The following is a 24,565-nucleotide window of genomic DNA, read 5'->3' as shown; positions in this document are numbered from 1 at the left end:
TGAAGTTATATCCAATTGTGTCCTGACTCACGGTTCCATTTGCTTCCAATCAACGTTGTAAAGGTTCACTTCCAAGTGGGGACCATTTCCGACATGTGTTAGAGTAGTTGCGTCTAGCCCACAAACTTCTTTTCTACTTTTCTCTCTTTCTTTCCAAAATTGAGGTGGTGACAAAAGTGGTAAAGCCTTTTAGGACTTTTCTAATTCTTCAATCTATTCACTTTCTCTGTATGGATCAGCTCAGTGCTTAAATTATTCTCAGTCGCGTACCTGGATTTCTTGTTAAGCAGGGAGCCTTTTGAGGACCGTACGTCAGATGAGATACAGGTGAAACAAGCTAAGATCGTGAAGCCAGCTGAGGAAACACCTATACACAGTCTATGGCTTTCTAACTTGGACCTGAATACAAGTGAGGTTCCACATGGGCATCCTTTACTTTTACAACCCTTGTTCCTCCTACCAATCTTCCCAACACTCGTTCACTCATCGATGCTCTGAGCAAGGTGCTTGTCCTCTTCTACCCTGCCGCTGGGAGGCTACAAAAGGGTAAGACTAAAATTCCTATTAAAACCTGATTAGATCTCTCTAATCATTTGATGATTCTTTCTGCTTTATATGTGGTAGATAAGAATGGGAGGTTGGAGATTCGATGCAATGGAAAAAAAGTGCTGCTTGTAGAGGCTGAGACTGATTCTACTATTCAAAGATATTGGCTTGCTCACTCAAGGTTTGGATCTCTCTCAACTTGTACCCTACCTCTCCTTTACCTACTCAGGCGACATCTCCTCTCTACCACTTCTTCTCTTTCAAGTAAGCATTTCCCCATCTATTTCCCTTAAAAAAATGCTTTTGTTATGCATATGGACTCAATGAACTGTTGATTTATATTAGTCTAGATACATTACACACACATGGACTCTTATGAACAATTATTTAACAGATAGGTTACTGATATTATATATATATATATATATATTTTTTTTTTTTTGCAAAGGTACACATATTTCAAATGTGTGGAGCCATCTGTATTGGAACCTCGATACACCATACATTCGGAGACTGTGTAGTTCTCTTGAATTTTTCATGGAAGCATGGTCTAGAACTGCTCGGGGACTTCCAGTTAAGCTAACTCCGTTCTTTGACCGCACAGTTCTTCGCGCACAGGACCCTCCCTCTCCTGTATTTCCACATACTGAATACCAAACCACCTCCTTTTGACAATCCTCCCATGACATCCTTGGCTTACAAATCAAATCCTGACTCTGATTCTTGCAGTTGCCTGTCTCATGATCACACGCCTCCAAGCAAAGCTCTTAGAGCTAAACGGCTGTGGACGTAGAGTACGTAAGTTTAGTACATATGAACTGCTTGGTGGCGCATGTATGGCGTTGTGCTTGCTTCGCAAATGAAGGTAATGAGTTTGATCTTGTTGGAAAAAACCTTCTCTTAAAGCTAAAAGCCTAAAAAAGTTCAGAGAATCTTTTGTACCTAACATTCTCACTTTACACCTTTTCTTTTTTCAACACAGATTTAGAGGAAGAACACTTGACGAGGCTGCATTTAATAATTGATGGGAGGTCAAGACTAGAACCGAAGCTTCCACAAGGATACATTGGGAACACTCTCTTCCACGCTCGTCCCATATCCCTACTTGGTGAGTTTCGCAGAGAGCCTTTCACCACAACTGTGAAGAGAGTTCATGAAGAGATAAAGAAAATAGACAACACGTACTTGAGATCCGCTATTGACTCCTTAGAGAAACATCCTGATCTTGACCAGTTGGTCCCTGGTGAAGGCAATCCGATCTTCAGCTGTGCAGCGAACTTCTGCATCGTTGGTCTACCAAGATACTGCTTATGAGTTGGATTTTCGGGTGGGGTAAGCCTTTCTTCAAGAGAACTTCACATTTTGAATGAAGGGAAAGGTTTTGTAGATGAGTTTTTTTTTTTTTTTTTTTTTTTTTGAAAAAATGTTAAATTTTATTCAAACAAAAAAAACGTTTTTTACAATAAGTGCAACAAAATTGAATCTAAAAGAAACAAACTCAAGCATAAGGAGAAACTAAACTCTTTTAGAATCTAAACTTCAAAGAAAACCCAAAATCCCCCTCAAACTTGACCATATGGAACAAGTCAAGTTTGGAAATGTCATGAAATTCCCCTCATTAAAACCCAATTAGAGAAAACCTAAATGGGACAAAAACTCTAATGTGGGAAAAGAGTGGAAAAATCATAACTAGGGGACAAGCAAGAAAAACCAAAACAGCCTCAACAGCCTTCCAAACCACACATCCTCCCATCCAAACACACATCCTTAGCCTTCCAAAAAAACTTCCCAAAAGATGGACTCTTCTTTAAACCGCCATTATCCTCACTGCTCTATACCATAAGACAAAGAGCCAACTCGGATCATAGCTTTAGCTTTCTTCCAAACCAAACCTCCATTGCTCTCTTATACTTCTCGCCTTTCTTACTCCTCAGAGAATGTGACCCTATTTCGAACCATTTTATCCAATCTGACTGTGAGACCGGCAGCTGTCTGAGAATAGTTCTCCAACTCTTCTCACATTTCTTTCCCTCCAAATCGCATACACAGCAACCTGAAAACAATAGCGATAGAGAAAAGTCTCTGTTTTCCCAGATAGCCCTCTCACAACCTTCTCGGAGCACCCTTGACCACTCATAAACACTCCTGTTTCCAGCCAAATTCTTTACCAAACTACACCAAACCTCCTTCGAGTAGCCACAGCCAAAAAAAAGATGATCTCTGTTTTCTAGAGGCGCTTGACATAACCAGCATTTCACATCAGCTTGAGGGTTCCATCGGCTGATTCTATCTCCAGTTGCTAGCCTATCCTGAACTGCAATCCAAACTAGAAAAGAAAACCGAGGAATTGAACCAGAGGAACCACACTCCTTTGAACCAAACGACTTTCGGATTTTGAGATCTGATGATGTTCCAGGTTTGGACCGTAGAGAAGATATCCTTATAATCACCATTTTCTCTCTTCCAAAGACACAAATCATCTTGATCATTAAGACCTCTATTTTTTAACCTCATGACTTCTTTATCTACCAGCTGAAGGTTTGGAGCTCTATGTCTTTTAGTTCTATAGAGCTGAATAGCATTTTCCACTGTGCTGTTGATAGGGATGCCAAGATCCATTGGGCCTCTATCCCCGTAATCTGAATCAAACTTCCAATCTGAGACCAGCAATCAAACCAGAAAGAAGAGTTAGATCCGCTGTTTTATTTCCTTCTTCACCAGTTGCTTGGCCAAGGGTCTTAGCTTCAAAAGTTTCTTCCACATCCAAGAGCCAAGAGAACTTCTTTCATTAACATTCCAATACGATCCCTTCCTGATAAGATACTTCCAATCCAGCAAACCCATAAAGAATTTTTTCCAGAAATAATCCTCCATATTAGCTTCAAACAAGAGACTTTATTTGCATCAGATAAATTTTTCAATCCCAACCCGCCTTCATTTTTTGGCCTGCAGACATTTTCCCATGCAATCATAGATATGAGTTTAGACGAAGAAGGAAGCTTTATTGTGTTTATGTGCTTAAAGAAGACTCAGCTTGGTAAGTTCAGGAAGCTCTTCTATGAGTTTCTCAATATATCTGCGTTGTGAACTTTTCATCTCAGTTGTGTTTATGTGTTTAAAGAAAACTCAGCTTGGTTCATGCCGCCAAATCTCAAGTTTAATTGATCTTTATAGTAAATCACATGTAAGGGTCAATGATTATTAAGCAGTACAAACATATGTGAAAGTGGTCTTATACTGGTCACACAAATGGAGGCTGAGGCCAAACGAGCATATGCGAGTATTTGGGTGGATAACGATGGGTTTATAGCAGAAGGTCCAAACAAGAATGTGGCGTTTGTTGTTAATGGTGGTAAGGAGCTTGTGATGCCAAGGTTGATAACGTCTTGAGTTGATGTACGGCGAAGAGAACGCTTACGCTCGCGGAACAGCTTGTAAGCAAGGGATGCTCAAAAGTGTGAAAGTTATGGATATGACAGTTGAAGATGGAAAGAAGGCTGATGAGGTGGTGCTGCTTGGGAGCGGGAGTTCTCGTCAAACCTGTTGATTCAGTGGGATGAAGAAGTTATTGCTGATGGTAAGATTTAGAGAAGCTTCAGTTATCAATTTATGATGTTCTTGTTGAGTAGAACTGTGGCTGATTGAAGATGGGTTTGTTGTTTTTTATGACACAGGAAAAGAAGGTCTTATAGCCAGCCAAAGGCGTTACTGGATCTGTTGCTGGAAGATATGAGCTCTGGTCCACCCTCCGTTCGTGTGCTTGTTCCTTACTGAGCCAACCATTCTCTTTGTTCACAAAGACGATCAACTTTGAGTTTCTTTTTTAGTTGCGCTCTGTTATTGCAAGTTGAAGTTTTATCCAGATGTATCCTGACACAATTCTATGTATATCTATAGACTATAGTTGTAAAGGTTCACTTCTAAGTGGGGCCCAGTTCCGACATGTGTGCTGTGTTAGTTGCGTCTACTCCTCAACACTTTATATCTTTTTTTTTTTTTTTGTCTTTCCAAAAGGACCAAAACTTAGGTGGTGAAAAAGTGGTTAAAGCCTTTTTTGGTCGTTCTTATTCTTCAATCTCTTCCACTTTCTCTTTTCTCGATCAGCTCAGGCTTAATCGAGTTGTTATTCTTAGTCACCTCTCTAGATTTCTTGTGAAGCAGGAGCCTTGGATCAGATGAAGATTGAGGTGAAGCAAGCTAGGATCGTAAAGCCAGCTGAAGAAACACCTGTAGACAGTCTATGGCTTTCCAATTTGGACCTGATACAGGTGAGGTTTCACATGGGCATCCTCTACTTTTACAACCCTTGTTCCTCCTCCAATATTCCCAACACTCCATCCCTCATTGATGCTCTGAGCAAGGTGCTTGTCCTCTTCTACCCTGCCGCTGGAGGCTACAAAGGGTAAGACTCCAAAGTTCTTATACATCCCTGGTTAGATCTCTCTGGAGTATCATTTTAATGTTACTTTCTGCTTTATATGTGGTAAGATAAGAATGGGAGGTTGGAGGTTCTATGCATGGAGAAGGAGTGTTGCTTGTGGAGGCTGAGTCTGATTCTACTCTACAAGACATTGGCTTACTCAATCAAAGTTTGGATCTCTCTCAACTTATGCCTACTCTTGACTACTCAGGAGACATCTCCTCTTTACCTCTTATACTCCTTCAGGTAAAGCTTTTCCTCACATCTGTTTTCTATAAAAAATGCTTTGTTATATGGTCTATAGACATTACATGCACATGGACTCTATGAACAATCATCTAACAGATATGTTACTGATTCTTTTTTCTTTTGTGCTAAGGTTACATACTTCAAATGTGGAGCCATCTGTATTGGAAACTCAATACACCATTCGTTCGGAGACGCTGGCTCTCTTGTATGTTTCATGAAGCATGGTCCAGAACTGCTAGGGGACTTCCGGTTAAGATAACTCCTTTCTTCGACCGCACGGTTCTCCGTGCACGAGACCCTCCCTCCCCTGTGTTTCCACACACTGAATACCAACCACCTCCTGTCCACAACCCACCAGTGAAATCCCTCGCTTACAGATCAAATCCTGACTCTGATTCTGGAGTTTGCCAGTCTCAAGCTCACACGTCTCCAAGTGAAAGCTCTTAGAGCCAAGGCAGAGGTTGCTGATAGTAAGTTTAGTACATATGAGCTTGTGGTGGCTCATATCTGGCGTTGTGCTTGCTTTTCAAATGAAGGTAATGGATTTGATCTTGCTGGTAAAGCCTCTTTATCTGGAAGCTAAAAGCTCTTACTCTAACACTTGCGTAGCATTCTCGATTTACAGATTTAGGAGAAGAGCACTTGACGAGGCTGCATATAATAATTGATGGGAGGTCAAGACTAGAACCGAAGCTTCCACAAGGATACATTGGGAACACTCTCTTCCACGCTCGTCCCATATCCCTACTGGGTGAGTTTCGTAGAGAGCCTTTCAGCACAACAGTGAAGAGAGTTCATGGAGAGATAAAGAAAATGGACAACACGTACTTGAGATCAGCTATTGACTCCTTAGAGAAACATCCTGATCTTGACCAGTTGGTTCCTGGTGAAGGGAATCCGATCTTCAGCTGTGCAGCGAACTTCTGCATCGTTGGTTTACTCAAGCAGACTATTTACGAATTGGATTTCGGATGGGGAAGGCCTTTCTTCAAGAGAACTACACATCTGAATGAAGGGAAAGGTTTTGTGGGTTTGAGTTTAGACGAAGAAGGAAGCTTTATTGTGTTCATGTGCTTAAAGAAGACTCAGCTTGGTAACTTTCAGAAGCTCTTCTATGAGTTTCTCAATGTGTCTGCGCTGTGAGAATACCAAACTTTTCATCTCAGTTATGTTCTGTGCTATAAATCCCACATCGGTAAGTTAAGTTGGTTTGGAGAAGAGAGGAGTAGTATAAATAAAGATGCAATGCCTCATAACAAATCATACCTTTCTCGGCCTTTTGGCTAAGATCAAGTGTAGTATCTGTTCTTATCAGTTTAATATCTGATATGAGGCCCATCGGGTCTCACGATATTAACTCTATTTTTTTAGGGAGGAGGCCCATCAAGATAGCTTGCTATTTGGGGTCTCTGCGAGTCGCCCATGCGTTGCACTAAAGCACGGGCCCGGCTCATCCCACCAGTAAACCAGTTTAATTTTTTAATAAATGGTCTTCTGGGCCTCTCATCTGTTTGAGCTCTCTATTGATCGGGATAATCAATCCAAATACAATAATCAAGTCAAAGTTTAAAATAAGCATTTTAAAAAAATGGAAAAAGCTTGTCTGCACGTTAACATGTCCCACTCCTATGTGGACTTTGGACAATACCTGGTCGGCTTTAGATCTCGTTTCTTCTTTCCCGCTTTCTTATCTCATAGGTTGAGAACCGAACCTCACGTTGACCCATAGATCAAACAATACACGAAAGACTCCGTAAATTGTGAATCGAAGAATTGTGAGAATGGTGGAGAGAACGATGAGTCTAGGCGTGGGAGGCAACGGAGCAACCATGCGAGCGCAGCAGGAGCTTCTTCAAAAGATCACTCGTGAGCTCGACGCTGAACGGGAAGCCTCTTCTTCAGCTGCTTCAGAGGCCCTGTCGATGATCCTTCGCCTTCAGGGAGAGAAAGCAGCGTTGGAGATGGAGGCTAGTCAGTACAAGAGACTGCCGAGGAGAAGATGTGCCACGCCGAGACTTCTCTGACGCTCTTCGAAGATCTGATTTACCGCAAGGAAATGGAGATGGCGTCTCTGGAGTTTCAGGTTCAGGCTTACAGATGCAAACTGCTCAGCCTCGGCTGCTCTGATCAGGCCGAGGAGAAGAAGAAAGGTGATGTTGAGAGTAGTAGTTCTTTGTCTCCTCGTCAAGACTTGAGCGCGTGTTGGGAGCAGATCAGGATGATAGACGATCGTGTTCGAGAGGTGTCAGAGTCGAGAGATATTTCCAAGGGATCGAAATGGGGTTGCTTAGGCGTGAGTCGATTTCACATGCGCTGGTCTCACAGGTGAGTAGTACTATTCTAGAGTCAGCCAAGAGTGACGTCAGTTCGATAATAGAGATGATCAAGAACCCTGATAGAGAGGTTCCAAGGACTAAGAGAGCCTTGCAATCATCTCGGAAGAAAGAAATGTAAGTCGTCTCATCATCTTTGCTATAGAACAAATGGGTCAAGTGTGCTAATAATGAGTAGAAAGAATCCACAGGTCAGAGGCAAGATGGTGAGTAGTAAGACGCCAAAAGATACGAGCATCATGGCAGAACATATGAGCTTGCTAAAGGAGATTCGAGAGCAGATCAGTGAAATGCAGTCAGAGATGACAAGCTTGAGATCAGAATTGCATCAAACTCGACTTGTGTCTCATTGTGAGGAGGATCGAGCCCTTAACTCAATTCAAGAGGTAAACTACTGTTCTTTCTACTTTGGTGATAGATGCTTGAACTGACATTCATAACTTAAATACACATCTATATTTTGTTTTCTTGAATAGGCCATGCTTCACTTCTGGCTTTAGAAGCTACATTGCGGCGTGGTTCTTGTTTCCCATTCTAAGTTACTTAACTTCCCAAGAGGAACAGAAGGGATGTAAAAGGAAACTGATAGATTTCAAAGTAAATTTCTAGTATTTGTATACGTAAGTCCTTTGGCATTGTGAGAAAAACAAGATCTTACATCTCTCCCTAATCTAAGAGACATGGATGGTAGAAGTAACTTAAGTTGATCAACATTGATGGTTAATTCATCTTTCTGGCACTGCTTTATTGAGAAAAGAGGTACATGTTGAAGGGAACTGGAAATAAGTAGGTGCCAGTTTTCAGCCTCATTCTTATTCAATACAATAAGGTCAGACACAAGTCCAAACTGAACCTCTTCATTTTCTTTACAGAATCAATGAACCAAAACAAAGAACCAAAGTGAAAACATTTCAATCAAACAACCAAACATAGAACGGTTCTATAAGAACCAAAAGGATGAACTATAGATCAATCCCAAACTCTCTCAAAGCCCAAACCATGCTTAAAATACTCATAACCTCTAAAAACTCAGAAACTCTTCCTATTTTTACTCTCAATTACTAACTAGGTAAGTAGTATCCTTGTCTTCTCTATAAACTATTATCAGAAAACCTTACATAAATCAAATCTCCATTCTTCTTTCCAAAAGTTATTGTATAGACAAGTTTCATAAGCATACACAGTAAGGACATAATAAATAATACCGCAGAAATCAAATTAACATGTATATCCTGCTCTTACTTTGCATTGATATTAGGGAAAACTATTAACAAATTGATTTTATTCAATATTTTCTTGGAAATGCATGCAAATATGAATCTTAAGGAAAACTAACATGTGAATACATCTTTAATTTAGAAAGGTGAAACAATAGCATAAGGTGGAATTCTAATTCTTGTATTTTTTTTTCCCTGCTTGCATCTTTCACATGTACAAAGAATGGCCAAATCTTGGAAGAATCAAAGACAACAATCAAATGGTTCTCTCTCACTCAATCACTGAGTGAAGAAACAGAGCTTAGCCCTTGTCTCATGGCTGCTTCCCACACTATATCAATACGGTCAACATCAATGGCTCCAACCTCATGATGCTCCCAACCCTCCAGCATATGAACCAACCCTCCAGCATGGCACGCATGGACCACCCCTCTCTCCATCGTGTACTGCCACAACACACACAGTTTTAGTCCAATGTATCAAAAGGTTAAAGACATAAACAAGAACTCGATCATTACCATTTCATTTCTTTATACCTCGCAGGTTCCTACTCCTTGAACATCTTTAGGGAGCCGCATTGCTGCTAGATCACCGTAAGTACAGTTCCTTCTAAACTTGAGGATTGGTGGCACCACAAACTGGTGGAAATGCGTTCCTGCAGGAGCCCAGCTCTGCTCCCTCGGCGTTAACCATTTCCCAACGATCCAAGTCTGCATATATACATAACTCAAGACTCCCCAAAGTCACATTATATTATATACTCAAGAAATGAAAACCAGTTATCTAGAAATCAAAAACACAGTACCTTGCAGTGTTGAGCAGCGTTGTATTTGGTCACTTGTACGAGGTAGTTCTGGAACTCATCAGGAGCTTCTTTCTGAATCTTTTGGAACCTCTCCGTCGATAACGTCAACATCTGTCAAATCGTTTTAATATCTCTCATACTTGGGACAATATAGTTCGGTTAAGGATTAAGTAAGAAAACTTACGAGAACTCTCACTCCCTGACGACAGAGGTAAAGAGCGATGGCTCTTCCCAGCTTAGAAGTGGCTCCCGTCAAGAACACCTCTTTCACATCTTTTGAAATTTCATTGAGAATCACTGCTGCGGTTAACGTGTTGCCGTGGACCACACGTACTCTAAGGTCAGGGTGCTTGTTAACAAACAACGTCCCACCACCATTTAAAGCTTCGTTCTGAGCACAAACCAAAACTAAACCCTTTTTAGTAACTTGACTCGCACGCTACAAATTTTGGTTTCTGACACAAACCTTGTTTAGAGCAGCCAAGCTTATAACTTTAAACACCAAGCTTATCAGCTCTCAGAATCGCAGCCTCGATATGATTATTAATGCCTTGTTTAGCAAACGGTAAGAAGTACTGCCAGAAAAAAAGGACAAAAAAAAACTCTAATAAAACACTCTGTTTTCAAGGGCAAGGATGAAAGAAACAGAGAGAAGCTTTACGTGGAAGCCAAGTCTTGGAACGGCCCAAAACTGGCAAAGATTGTTCCTGAGGGTATAGAAGCTGTAAATAAATGGTTTTGACCAAAGCCACATGCCCAACGTTACCATGAACGTCCATGGCCACATCGGCAGCAAGAAGAGCCTCGTGGTGTATGGCATTGAAGCGAACGATCTGAACACAAACGGTGCGTGCATCGCTGACATTACATCTACCCCATGAGCCATAAGACACAAACTCCGGGCACTCTCTTCTGTTCCCCTGTACAAAGAGATCAATCTAGCTAAAAGAACTTGGTCAAAGAAAGGGTAATAACGTTCAATACTTTGGCTCTATAGTCTAGAGGGTTGACTTTGATCAGAAATAGAAAACTCTCACCAACTTTGGTTGCACTAAGCACACACTCTACATCTACTAATGTCTCCTCATAAATTGTCTTAAAATTGTTTGGTATTCATGTCTTTAAGTTATAGGAGAAACTAAAGTTTATTCAGCTAGTCTAGTATTAACTTTTGTTTGTTAAAGTTTTGGGTTATATTTGATCAAAAGAAAAAAAAATTGGGTAATGTTATTTCATATTACCTGCAGCTAAACGAATCTTCTTTTGGAGTTCCCACGAGTTTGGGTTTAGTGTGTTTCCCAAGACATCAAAGATAGGCATAAACAGACAAAAGTTTGTGTCCATGCCTTCATGATGTAGACTATGGTACCTGCGTGATCCCAACAAGAATAGTCAACTTTAAACATTTTAATCATCACAATTAGTAAAACTATTATAGATGCAACTAAAAATGTGAAACCACAAGTTCCTTTCTTTACACATCTTTGCCAGCAAATACAATATTGGAAAAACCATAACAAAGTCACGTTAGTATGTTCTTATTCAATGCATAACGTTAGAAGAGCCAGCCAAATAAAAAATAAAAATAAAAACTTAACAAAAATAGAAATGACATGTGAATATTTTGTAGAAAGTGTAAGATAAACGTTATAACAACATACGTTGGAGTGTAGATGAGATATCGTAGCATTGGAAGAGTCTCGAACAGCTTGTGAGAGAAGATCTCAACGTTACAATGTCCTAAACATCTTAGGAAGTCAAACATGATAGCGTATACGTAGATCAAGCTTAATGATCCAACACCTAACAAGCAAGACCCCAATCAAAGGAACTCCAGCTACTACACAGAGGATAAGACTTTCCAATAACGTCGCATTTCCAGCTGCATCATATCAAAGATGTTATTACATCGAACAAAAAAAAAAGAGAAAAATATTCACTCAATCCATTCTTTAAAGATGGTTCTTTTGCATATGCTTGCACGTATTAAAAAATACGTATCTTCTGTAATTATCAATTTTAACTAAAAGTAAGTCAATAGCAGTAAATTCAATTTTCCTGAAATTTACAATCTACTATTATTAAATAATAAAAATTTGATGAAAACAAAAATCTTTGTGAAACAATATTTTTTTCAAATTTTTTTTATCTTTATAAAACGGATGTAGTATTAGTGAAAACTTACCCGTCATGGGATTTGGAACAGTTGATGAGTGATGGAAAGAGTGGTAATGCGTGAAGAGGTAGTTGTTACGATGAACAGATCTATGAAGAAAGTAGTATAAAGGCTCTGAGAAGGTGACGTGTAGTACAATCAACACGATGAGTCCTTTCGTGTTCCACAGAGGGATGTCCAGAGGGATAGTACTGTTAATCACCATCAGTGGAGGAGATATGTAACAGATCATGCTAGCTATTATTGCTTGCAGAAGTATGTAATTGTCCCTGAAATAAAACTCACAGATCAAAACTATAACAAGAACAGAGAAACAAAACGAAAAGTGGTTAAAAAAGGGTTTTGATTTTACCAGTGCCATTCCATGATCAATCTGTTTGTAGTCAACACCTTTAAGGTTAATCCTTAGAGAGCGAGTCACCCAAAGCATGTTGTTGTAAACGCTCCAAAGGACATGAACGAGTCCTTTGAGTCCACAGATGATGAGGATATTGAGACACCAAAAAGACCTCGAGTAATCTTTCTTCGTATGCTAACGAGTATGCTACTTGAGCAGCTAATGGAAAGTACAAAAGATACTTCACAGATAGAGAAACACACACACAAGCCATTGAGATTTAGAAGAGAAACCTAACGTTTGAAAAAAACTTAAGAGCAAAGTTTTGTTTTCTTTAAGAAAAACAAACAAACAAACCTTTAGATTGCCGTAGTTTCCCCAAGGCCAAGCTGATAAAGTAACCATTCTTCTTATTCTCGCAAATCCTTATGTTTACCTCCTCTCTCTTTCTCTCTTCTTGGTTTATAAGTTTATAACCTTAAAGATTCCTCCAGTTTTCAAGCAATCCTGAAATAAAGATGTTGATTCTGTTTGTGGAGTGAGAGAGAGAGAGAGACTTAACCGGTGGGGTTCTTTTTAGAGATAATTAGGTAGATATACACTTTAGAGCATCTCCAATGGTGTTACCCACCATTGGAGTCCTTAGGATTAGAATATTGTTTTTTTTTCTTTTCTGAATAGTTAAGGATTCTAACCATAATTATATCTCCAATGGGTGTTATCTATCATGGAGTTCTTAGATTTTTTTTTTTTGAATTGAATCTTAGAGCTTTGGAATTTTTATATGTGTATATGTATATGTGTACATCTATGAACTCTATGAAACTATGATCATTAATCTCAATCAACAAAACCGAATACAAAGCAAATGCATAGATGAAATCGAAGTAGAAGATTGTTTTGCTCACCCATTGTTCTCGTGTCAGCGCGAGAGAATCTTGTAACTGCTCTTTATCTCTCTCTTGGTGTGCTCAGGAATCGACGTCATGGAGGTTGAAGAAGAATCTTGTAAACTGCTCTTTATCTTGTAACTGCTCTTTATCTCTCTCTTGGTGTGCTTAGAAATCAAGTTCACTGGTTCCTACTTATAAGCAACACTAACTATATAAGCAACGCAATTTTGGTTAGTGGAATAAAGCTCAATCTCCTTACTCCACACATCTACTAAGTTTGTGAATGTCTCTCTTCTCGTCACATCATAAACTGCATTTCACCAATAAACATTAACTAAACAGTTTAAAGACAAAGGAGATGTCTTTATTAATCTCTTGTAATTGAATGGTAAAATGATGGGGATTACCGAGAATGATTCCTTGGGCGCCTCTGTAGTAAGAGCTCGTCAGTGTTCTAAACCGTTTCCTGTCCCACTACAAGAACAAAACCGAGAATGTTACATTAGTTTCCGTTATGAAAGAACATAAAGAATCTTTAAGTGCAGAATCACCAATAATCAATTCTTCAGACAAGATCTTAAAGAACGTGTGATCATTAAACAGAGAATGTCCAACACAAAAGCAGACAGATGATAATCAAATTCAAGCTCAGTCAGATATAATGTGAACTACTGTTTGATTAAAACGACACATAAAAGTACAAAGCTAACATCTTTTCTGGGTAGAAACCCACGAGATATCAAATTGCAGAGAAAGAAGCTTTGAATGATTTTACGAAAAAAGAAGCAGAGAAAGACGCAGAGAAAAAAAACCACGAGATATCCCATTCTCTTACAAAAAAAAGAAGAAGCTTTGAATGATCTTTCTCTCTCTCTCTCACCCCGATATTTTCTCGATCTGTAATTGCAGAGAAAGAAAAAAAACAAGGTAGAAACCCACGAGATATCAAATCAACAACTACAAAAAGGTGATTCCTTTTGATAAAAAATATGAATCTATTTTAGCTGTCTGTAGTGCTAATGATGATGATGATAGATGATGCTTATCGTTAATGATTACGTGACTCTCCCTTTGGAATCAACAATTACCTCCTTCACCGTGACTCTCCCTTTGGAAAAACTCCAAGCTCCGGTTCCATTGACGATTGAATCCACGCACAAGAAAGGAGCCGGAAGTACTAAGAACGGTCGTGATTCTCCTCGTCAAAGACTCGGCGTCAAGATTTACGGCGACCAAGTCGCTAAACCAGGGGCCATCATCGTTCGTCAACGAGTCGCCTTTCCTTCCGTCGTAGAGATTTTTTTTCCTAGCGAATCTGAATGAATTTTTTTTTAACACAACTTTTCGTCTCACCAATCGGAAGCTGCCAACACATTAAGGACTTAGTCCTTAATATCCTTAACTAAGGATTGATCCTTAGGTTATCCCAAATATATATATATTTTTTTAATCAATTTGCATAAGAATTTGAGCTAAGAAATGCCTAATATCCCCCGTTGGAGATGCTCTTAGGAAAGAAAATTTGCAAACTATCCTACGCGCTTCAAAACTCCAGTTTCCTGTAGATAATTTTGTACCCCATTCCGATATACCCTTTAAACAAAGCACGTTGCCTATTAACTCAACTATTCTAAGTTTCTAGGCTACTGTTAAAACATAGGGCAGATAGTAGGCTCATCTCCTCCGCATAATTGTATTGGTATGTGGGACCTTCTGTAAAAAAATAACATATTATATGCTATATTAGAAGTTACCTTTGATAAATAAAAAATACTACTTTATCTACCAACATCACTCGACCATTTACGCAATAATAATGTTCTTTTTCAAATAAAATGTCCGTCAAGAGTAATCGACAAAGATAATGTTAGATGTTATATGGAAACATGATGGCACCACAAGTGTCTTATTGTGTATTAATATATAATGTAATTCTAAGATTCGATAATAAAATTATTAGAAGATAAAAATAGTGTTAGACGTTAACTACAAATGTATTAATATATAATGTTAGATGTTATATGGAAACATGATGGCATCAGCATCACAAGTGTCTTATTTGTGTATTAATATATAATGTAATTCTAAGATTCGATAATAAAATTATTAGAAGATAAAAATAATGTTAGACGCTAACTACAAATGTAACGTTTAACTAAATGTGTATGCGCCAATGTTAAATTGTAAAAATTAACTTAGGTTATTATCATATTTACATTGTTTGTTAATTGAAATGTTAGATTGTATTAGTGGCCAACAGTTGTCTTATCTGTTAATTCAAATATTAGTGGTTAATCATTAGTATACGCGTGGTGAAATTAAAAAGAACGGGAAGTGTGAGCATTGGTGATTGTATACAAAGTATTTAAAGTAGTAAAATATAATTTTTAGTTGTTAAGTATTTATATTATCTGTTAATAATGTAAGATAAAATGAGTCCAACAATTGTATTAAGTGTTAATTCAAACATCAATGATTAATTATTAGTATATATATCTCTGGTGAAGCTAGAGAAGAGACAGAAGTGCATGCGAAATTATTGATTACATTAGCATGATGGGGTAAGGGTGAAATTTAGAGTTTGCTAAATGTAAACTTAGAGGATAATAAAACCATCAGAATTATTTAACTATGCATAGAGAATAATAAACATCTTCGGGACCAAAAGAAATTTTTTGTTCACTGATAAGGTGAACTATATTGTCCACAGACTTGTCCTCTACCTCATCATGGTAGCCGACAAAACGTCCCCCTACAACATTAACAACAAGCTATTACTTCTACAATATACTACATTAGCGCGCGATCATTCAACATTATCACTGCAAATCCTATATGCATGTGGACGTTAAATAGTAGTTAAAACTATAACATTTATTGCCACTAATAACTACTACAATAGCCATTAACGTCTAACTAAAAGTTAGCAGATATTGTGACCACAACTCCAACAAGTTCCTAAAATATAAAAGTTAAAGGCTAGAGAAAATTTTAACATCTAAAAATAATGTTTGTAATTATTATTAAAACACATAGATTCTCGAGAGGTTTATGTTTGTAATTACTCACTTTCGCTTCTCCACTAGCTCTCTAGACTCTAGCATATGCTTGATTCACACAGTACTGGATAAATACGAGGGGAGGCGGTATGACTTCTCGCTCTTGTTCTTCTACTGCTTGGAGTCATAGCACCCAGAATCCGACTAGTTATCTGACTCAAACAACACCACCGGAGTCCGCATTTAGAAATGATCTTTTTAAACATCGTGTTGCGCAGGAAGTCAATCTCTTCTAGATCTAGAGCGTCAATTATAGACTCAATCTTCTTCGGCTTGTGATTTTGTTAACTCTTTCGCCAATCGGTTCTTTTCCGGCTGCAAACCCGTCTTCTGGAAGTGGAATTTGCTCCTGTAAATTTTCTAGTTTTGGTCTTGGAGAGAATTATGATTTTCGTACGAAATAAAGAAGAAGGATCTAGGAGATATGCCTATTTAGAAATGGCTTGAACAGATCGAAACTGTAAATGCTGATTTCTCGGTTTGCCTTTAATATTTTTAGTAGAAAAATATTTAAATTCAGATGAACCTTTGAAACATAAACATGTCTAGCTTCTGACACTTTATGTAGAGTAGACTATAGAGTAAGCGTGTTTGTTTGTAAGGGTGAAATGGTATTAAATTAAGTTGGCACAGTTAAATGGTAGTTGCCTAATTTTTGTGAAATCTGTGTATATACGTCCTAATTTTCTTCTTTTTAAGTGTCAATGAAAGAGATGGAGATTTTAGTTCGTTGAAAGAGTTAAAACCCCAGAAAATTACTAGGCCTTGTTGTATTGTTTTTTTTTTAATACCTGCCTTGTTGTGTTTATATGACATTAGCCTAGGCCTTAGCTCTATTTACCTACATAAGCATTGGAACTAGGATGGCCAACTAAGACCCAAAATGTTGTTTTACAACAATATGCTGAGCAAAATCGCTTTTTACATGTGTAGTTAAAAAAATAACTAAATCATTTTTCTCCTGAAAATAAAACTGTTACAGACAAGTTGACTGTATTCAGTGATAACTAATTTTCTTTTTTTGATAACTAATTTTACTCTGTTTAGTACTAAATTCACAAGCTAATGCAAATTTGGTTTCAACATTTTTAGCTTGGTGAATAGCAGATGTTTTGGAGTTTATTTAGGTTTGCTCAAACAAAAAACTAGATCTAGTTTTCTTTTTTTTTTTAAAAAAAAAGAAAAGATAGTTCTTGTTAACCAAACATACATTAGTAGGTTTTATGTATTCCATGACCTAATCATCAAAACTTCGAAAACATATTAACTTTTATAATGAAATTATTGACCTGTTTTTTTGAACATTTTGTTACTTCTAAGAATTGAGACATTGATCCAAAAAAAAGTGGCGACCCCCCCCCCCCCCCCTCAATTTAATGTTCGGTTTACAGTTAAAGCAGCGATGGTTACACTTCTCGATTTCCGTGGCTTCTTTATATACTTCTACTCTTTATCATTCTGTCATTTTTATCCAACCTGTCCTTTTCCTATACTTTTTATACTTCTTTTATATTTATAAAATGTTTTTTAAACCATATGAATCCCGCATTCATGTCAAGTTCGGTACAATACTAGGACTACTTACTATACACAAGGCTTAGGATTTAAGCTTCATACAAGTAAAACAATCAAATCTAAAGGTTGGTCAAAAAATATATCATAACTTCATAAGCTGTAATGTCAGCCTCACTATTTAATACATTGACAAGAAAAATCACCCCAGTATTTATTTTTCTTGTACGTAGTTGTTAATTTCTATGTCAATGTTTTTTGCATCTAGAAGGAATTTGATTTTAACAATTAATTAATGCATAGAACAAATATACACCCAAGAAAGCCTGTTCATGCTTGAAAACACACGCCGTATAGGAGAACATTACTCGCATGTGATTGCAACATTTTCAACATGGACTCACATTTTGAACTAGTAAAAGCTTATGCATGATTTTGTTGATCAATACGGTTTTACCCAACTGACCAAAATTATGCAATTACCACTAAAATTCCATTTTTCTATCACTAATACAATGATTTCCTTTAAAACAATGAAGCTATTATAAAATGACTTAAATAATTAACTATGTTAAAAAAATATTGAAATTATTAGAAGGCAGCATCAATAAGAAAAACACTAGCTATTCATATACTCCATTCAAAACAACAATTTAAAACAAAAAACAATGATCGTACTTGTAATACCCCGATTTTCCAAAATAATATAATAAATAATAATCTTCAAAATACTCAATTTATTACTCATTATAAATCCAATAACTAACCATAAATCCAATATTCACATAATTCTCGGAAAATATCGATAAAAGCATAAAACCGAAGTCTGAAAATAAGAAATAAAACTCCCAAAGTACCCATCCAATAGCAATAACTTCTGTCCGCCAGTCTCACCTGAAAGGGGGAAAAAGAGGGGTGAACAACAGGGGAGTCGCTCAGTGAGGTATGGGATGCTAATCCGCAAACCACTGACTTGAGTAATAGAACTCCCGCTATGGAAGTCTAGCTCTAACATGAACACACACGATGCCTAACACATCACACAAACACAAACAATGCGATGATAGCACACAACTAATCCATACACCCCGCATTTCCTCATAAGGATATAATATATATACTCTGCGTCGCTAGTACAGTATGTCTCTGTACCCCCGCACACCATGATCTGCGTAGATATGCAAACGTCTCTGCACCCCGCCCACACACACAAAATCTGCGTCGCTAGCTCAGACGTCTCTGGGCCCCCGCACACCATATCTGCGTCGCTAGCTCAGGCATCCCTGAACCCCCGCACACCACATCTGGTCGACAGCTCAGATGTCTCTGAACCCGCACATCACATAGCCCCTACTATATAACTATGTACATACATACATATATATCTCATATCTCAACATCACACAATCCAATCAATAGTTGAATCCTCTAGACCCCTAATTCCGGTTTACAATACATAATCTAACTAACAATCACGACTCAAACAGACTCAATTCATATTTCGAAATCTAAACTACGATAGAAAGAATTCTATTCTGGTACGGAATTTACGGAATAGACCCTCACCTTTGCCACGAGTTCTGAAGATAACCTGAGAAAACACATAATGAACCTTGACGACTCTGAAACAGCAACTCTGGAACTCTCTGAAAATAAATAGATATGATAATTCTGGCAGGTCTTTACCCTAGAGAAAACAGATGGATATCTCAAGAACTGACCGTTAACTTTTCAATCCGTCCGGTCATAATGTAGTCCTATATGTCCTCTGTCCATAGACACCGAGTTCACTCCGATCGGACACCATTTGATTAACCAAATTAGCTTCACCTCCAGGCTGGTCGCAAACGAAGACTGCAGTAATATTTCTCACGAAAACAAACACAACTTTCAGAAAATAACTCGAAATGACAATCCGCTTCTTGGAGACGATAGATAAAAGAGTGAAATACTTAGTGACAAATTTCCAGATTGAAAGCTTTCATTTAGGTCGGCCGTTTGGCCTTTACGCTGAAACTGGTCGGAACTGTATCTGCATCACTAAAGCTTCAGCTTATCCTTGGCCAAGAAGCAACGTCAATAACTTTCCAACCGTGCCTTGGTTTTACGATCGGGAAGATGATCTGGAAAGCTGACAACGAGATCTTTCGATTGATATCTCGCTCGTTTGCTGGTTCCTTCTAGATCAACGAGAAAACACTGATGAAGTTGACTTATCGGCGGATCCGATCTACAACGAGCAGCCCCAAAGAAATGACCATAACTATTAGAAGAAATATCCAAATGATGATCCGCTTTTTGATAAACATAGATCTATGAGTGTAGAACATAACCTCAAAATTTGGTTTCGAAATACTTAGTTTTGATCCATCGTTCTTCAGTTCTCCATAAACGTATCTGATGAGCTTTAATCTCTCTTTTCAAATGGTGTGATGGCTCCTCTTTCATGGTGGCTGGAGATGGAGAAGAAGATGGCTTAGAGAAGGTTGAATCTCCACTGACGGCACATAGCTTTAGGTTTTTATGAGACTTATAATTAACAATTTAATATATAAGCAATTGGTTTATTGTCTGGGTCCAAATTTTAAATCAAACCGAATACCAATTTCGGTTTAAAGAATTCGGGTCGTTACAATTCTCCCCCACTAATAAAGAATTCGTCCTCGAATTCAAATCATGAGTCGGCTGTCCACTACCATCCGAAAGAAGCTCTGAACATTCAATCCTTCTTTGAGTCTCGGTCTCCCAGATCTCCTCCAGGATCTTGTTCCTCTCACAACAAACTTTGACCAACATGGTCATCATCCCCTGAACCCATTTTTATTTCCGGTTTATAATCTCAACTGACTGACAAAGTGCATACAATTTTTTTTTTTTTACCATGATCACTTGGCAGCTGCTGCAAAATGAGTTTTTTTTTTCTCTCTCCTGACTTTCCTCAAAACTGACATATGGATTACGTCTTGAAACCCTGACAACTCTGCTGATAACTTTAAACTATAAGCCACTACTCCAATCCGCTCCAAATAGGGTATGGTTTCATATAACTTGGTTTAAACTTCTTTAGCTTTCGAGTCTTAGATCCTTCCTGAGATGGCCTCATTTTCATATATACTAAGTCTCGCACCTAAAACTCCAAATCTTTATTGTGCTGATTTGCATAACTCTTTTGACGGTCATGGGCTTCCTTAAGCCGAACCTTGAGCACCTCAACTTGCTCTACCATCTCCTGAACTTTGCTGATTCAAATCTTGACTCTCCCACACTTTTGTCCAAAAAGTGGTGTACGACAAGGCCTACCATAAACTGCCTCATCTGGTGCCATCTCATACTCGAATGATAGATGTTGTTGTAGGCAAATTCTGCTAAAGGTAGATACTTTTTGCAGCTCCTTTCTCAATCCAAAATACAAGTCCTAAAGGTATCTTCCAAAGTCTGAATAGTCCTCTCTGTCTGCTCATATGTCTGCAAATGATAAGTTGTACTCATGTGAAATTTTGTACCAAGTGTCTTCTGAAAAGCTCTCCAAAATGTCGATGTGAACTTTTGCATCATGATCTGATACAATACTTACAAGAACTCCATGCAACCTCACAATCTCTCTAATGCAAATTTGTGCCAACTGATCAGCTCCATTTGTTTTCTTAATCACTAGGATATGGGTAAACTTGATGAGTCTTTCCATGATCACCCATATATCATTCTTCCCACCTGAGGTGGTCGGTCTTCCAGTAACAAAATCCATAGTCACCAAGTACCATTTCCACTATGGTAATGGCAGATCCTGCAATAACCCGCTAAACACCAGATTCTCAATCTTAACATTAGACATGACTGACACTGCGATACAAATGTAGCAACATTGTTCTTCATACCAGGCCAATAAAAATATAACTTCTTATCTCTATAACTCTTAGATGTCGGCCACGCTAAAATCGTAGTGATATTTTCCAAATCTTGAGCAACTCGTGCTTACAGAACCACATAACCCAAAATCCAATTTTTTTTCCTACCAAAAGAAAAACTTACCAAGCTAGCAAATAATTGATGCTCTCCAACTTAACCAACACAATCAGTAAATGCTCTGCATGCTCCTCTCTGCTCAAATAATAAATTACGATGTCGTCGATAAAGGCAATCACACACTTATCCAAGTGCTGACAAAAGACATCGCTCATAATATTCTTGAATGCTACCGGTGCATTTCGAAAACCTAATCAGCATCACCACGAGCTCATAATGTCCATAACATGTACAAAATCCCGTCCTATGTACAAGCTCTCAATGGTGAAGTACTCGACCTGATGAAAACCTTATCCGAGAGTTCATTCAGCTGCTTTTTCAACTCAGTTATCTCTGCTGGTATTAAATGGTACTGCGCTTGTGAAACCGGTTCTTTCCTTAGTTCCAACTCAATCATACGAGCGTCTACTCTAGCTGGTGGTTCTTCAAAAAGCCTCAAATACATCCTCATACTTTGCAACCACTGAAATGTCCTGCAAGTCATGATGTCCATCATCCTTAACCATCTCGATAGTCGCCAGAAATCCCTCTGCTCCCCTCTCCAATAGATCCTCAACATGCAACATGGAGACAATAGAAATTCTTCGGTAAGCCTGAATACACTGAAATGTGATATTCCCATCACCTCTAGAGATATGAACTCTTTCTCTTGGGAAATCTAGTTCCACTCGATGACGTGACAGCCAATCCATTCCAAGTATATCATCATGGTAATCCAGCCCTTCTATGCCAAGTCTCCGATGAAATCGACCCCTCCCAGTGCGACTGGTACACCTCGATTAACGCCAGTGGTTCCCAATCTCTCTATGCCGGTTGTCTGAATCTTCATAACTTAAATACAATCTGAAACGGTCAACACCGCCAAAATCTTGCAAACCAAAACAAGCATAACTCCAGTATATACAAAACGCAAGGTGCCGCAGCCCCAATCCAAAAGCGATCCCACGAGTTTACAAACTGAACATACCTCCAAAATAGTCAATTTACTCATACACAAGAATAACACATGCCAACCAATGGCTCACCTATCACACCAAATAAGCTCCAGTAACCAAACACTCGCGGAGTGACGACTTAAAGTAAGGTGGTGGCAGAAACATCACAAATTCACTGGCAATCTCCGAGAACGGTTGACGAACCTGATAAACAACTGAGCAATCAAACAAACTGTGACATCCTCCATCTATTAAACATCTGGCTGAAACCCTGCTAGCTAGAGAACGGATAACGATGAGTAAACTCATCGTCATAAAAAGACAATTGGGTTAGGAGTTACCGAACAGAAAGGTGCTAGTTACTCTTATTTTTAAAATTCCCCCAATTCCCAAATTGTTTTTTCAAAATCGTCCAAAACCGATTAAAATCGCGTCCCACAAATCGCCATCCCGGGTCGGAGCCGGGATGGAACCCGCTCTGATACCAAATTGTAATACCCCGATTTTCTAAAATAATATAATAAATAATAATCTTCAAAATACTCAATTTATTACTCATTATAAATCCAATAACTAACCATAAATCCAATATTCACATAATTCTCGGAAAATATCGATAAAAGCATAAAACCGAAGTCTGAAAATAAGAAATAAAACTCCCAAAGCACCCATCCAATAGCAATCACTTCTGTCCGCCAGTCTCACCTGAAAGGGGGAAAAAGAGGGGTGAGCAACAGGGGAGTCGCTCAGTGAGGTATGGGATGCTAATCCGCAAACCACTGACTTGAGTAATAGAACTCCCGCTATGGAAGTCTAGCTCTAACATGAACACACACGATGCCTAACACATCACACAAACACAAACAATGCGATGATAGCACACAGCTAATCCATACACCCCGCATTTCCTCATAAGGATATAATATATATACTCTGTGTCGCTAGTACAGTATGTCTCTGTACCCCCGCACACCATGATCTGCGTAGATATGCAAACGTCTCTGCACCCCGCCCACACACACAAAATCTGCGTCGCTAGCTCAGACGTCTCTGGGCCCCCGCACACCATATCTGCGTCGCTAGCTCAGGCATCCCTGAACCCCCGCACACCACATCTGGTCGACAGCTCAGATGTCTCTGAACCCGCACATCACATAGCCCCTACTATATAACTATGTACATACATACATATATATCTCATATCTCAACATCACACAATCCAATCAATAGTTGAATCCTCTAGACCCCTAATTCCGGTTTACAATACATAATCTAACTAACAATCACGACTCAAACAGACTCAATTCATATTTCGAAATCTAAACTACGATAGAAAGAATTCTATTCTGGTACGGAATTTACGGAATAGACCCTCACCTTTGCCACGAGTTCTGAAGATAACCTGAGAAAACACATAATGAACCTTGACGACTCTGAAACAGCAACTCTGGAACTCTCTGAAAATAAATAGATATGATAATTCTGGCAGGTCTTTACCCTAGAGAAAACAGATGGATATCTCAAGAACTGACCGTTAACTTTTCAATCCGTCCGGTCATAATGTAGTCCTATATGTCCTCTGTCCATAGACACCGAGTTCACTCCGATCGGACACCATTTGATTAACCAAATTAGCTTCACCTCCAGGCTGGTCGCAAACGAAGACTGCAGTAATATTTCTCACGAAAACAAACACAACTTTCAGAAAATAACTCGAAATGACAATCCGCTTCTTGGAGACGATAGATAAAAGAGTGAAATACTTAGTGACAAATTTCCAGATTGAAAGCTTTCATTTAGGTCGGCCGTTTGGCCTTTACGCTGAAACTGGTCGGAACTGTATCTGCATCACTAAAGCTTCAGCTTATCCTTGGCCAAGAAGCAACGTCAATAACTTTCCAACCGTGCCTTGGTTTTACGATCGGGAAGATGATCTGGAAAGCTGACAACGAGATCTTTCGATTGATATCTCGCTCGTTTGCTGGTTCCTTCTAGATCAACGAGAAAACACTGATGAAGTTGACTTATCGGCGGATCCAGTGGCGTGCCTATAGTGTTAT

The 24,565-nt window shown here is 38.6% G+C and overlaps 3 long non-coding RNA genes, 1 other non-coding gene and 4 pseudogenes across 4 annotated transcripts; 4 read left to right on the top strand and 4 right to left on the bottom strand.

Annotated features, from left to right (window-relative positions):
- The first annotated feature begins 93 nt into the window (after positions 1-93).
- LOC130510103 (shikimate O-hydroxycinnamoyltransferase-like) lies at positions 94-3,915 on the top strand (annotated as a pseudogene).
- A 762-nt stretch (positions 3,916-4,677) lies between these two features.
- On the top strand, positions 4,678-6,674 carry LOC130494444 (shikimate O-hydroxycinnamoyltransferase-like; annotated as a pseudogene).
- LOC130510290 (U2 spliceosomal RNA) lies at positions 6,478-6,674 on the top strand. The gene has a single exon (XR_008943967.1). It is a non-coding gene; the product is annotated as a U2 spliceosomal RNA (small nuclear RNA).
- Positions 6,675-6,945: 271 nt separating this feature from the next.
- LOC130509564 (uncharacterized) lies at positions 6,946-8,118 on the top strand (annotated as a pseudogene).
- An 814-nt stretch (positions 8,119-8,932) lies between these two features.
- LOC108838183 (very-long-chain aldehyde decarbonylase CER3-like) lies at positions 8,933-12,601 on the bottom strand (annotated as a pseudogene).
- Positions 12,602-12,997: 396 nt separating this feature from the next.
- LOC130509678 (uncharacterized) lies at positions 12,998-13,440 on the bottom strand. The gene is made up of 3 exons (XR_008943671.1): positions 13,384-13,440; positions 13,236-13,286; positions 12,998-13,167 (listed from the first exon to the last, which is right to left on the bottom strand). It is a non-coding gene; the product is annotated as an uncharacterized LOC130509678 (long non-coding RNA).
- Positions 13,441-18,264: 4,824 nt separating this feature from the next.
- LOC130509552 (uncharacterized) lies at positions 18,265-20,412 on the bottom strand. Its single transcript, XR_008943554.1, has 3 exons — positions 19,269-20,412; positions 19,114-19,193; positions 18,265-18,441 (listed from the first exon to the last, which is right to left on the bottom strand). It is a non-coding gene; the product is annotated as an uncharacterized LOC130509552 (long non-coding RNA).
- A 2,621-nt stretch (positions 20,413-23,033) lies between these two features.
- LOC130509551 (uncharacterized) lies at positions 23,034-24,562 on the bottom strand. The gene is made up of 3 exons (XR_008943553.1): positions 24,038-24,562; positions 23,883-23,962; positions 23,034-23,210 (listed from the first exon to the last, which is right to left on the bottom strand). It is a non-coding gene; the product is annotated as an uncharacterized LOC130509551 (long non-coding RNA).
- Between the last annotated feature and the right edge of the window lie 3 nt (positions 24,563-24,565).

Source organism: Raphanus sativus, chromosome 3, assembly GCF_000801105.2.
Source record: "Raphanus sativus cultivar WK10039 chromosome 3, ASM80110v3, whole genome shotgun sequence".
Taxonomy (NCBI): Eukaryota; Viridiplantae; Streptophyta; class Magnoliopsida; order Brassicales; family Brassicaceae; genus Raphanus; species Raphanus sativus.
This window is presented reverse-complemented; position numbering and strand designations above follow the sequence as displayed.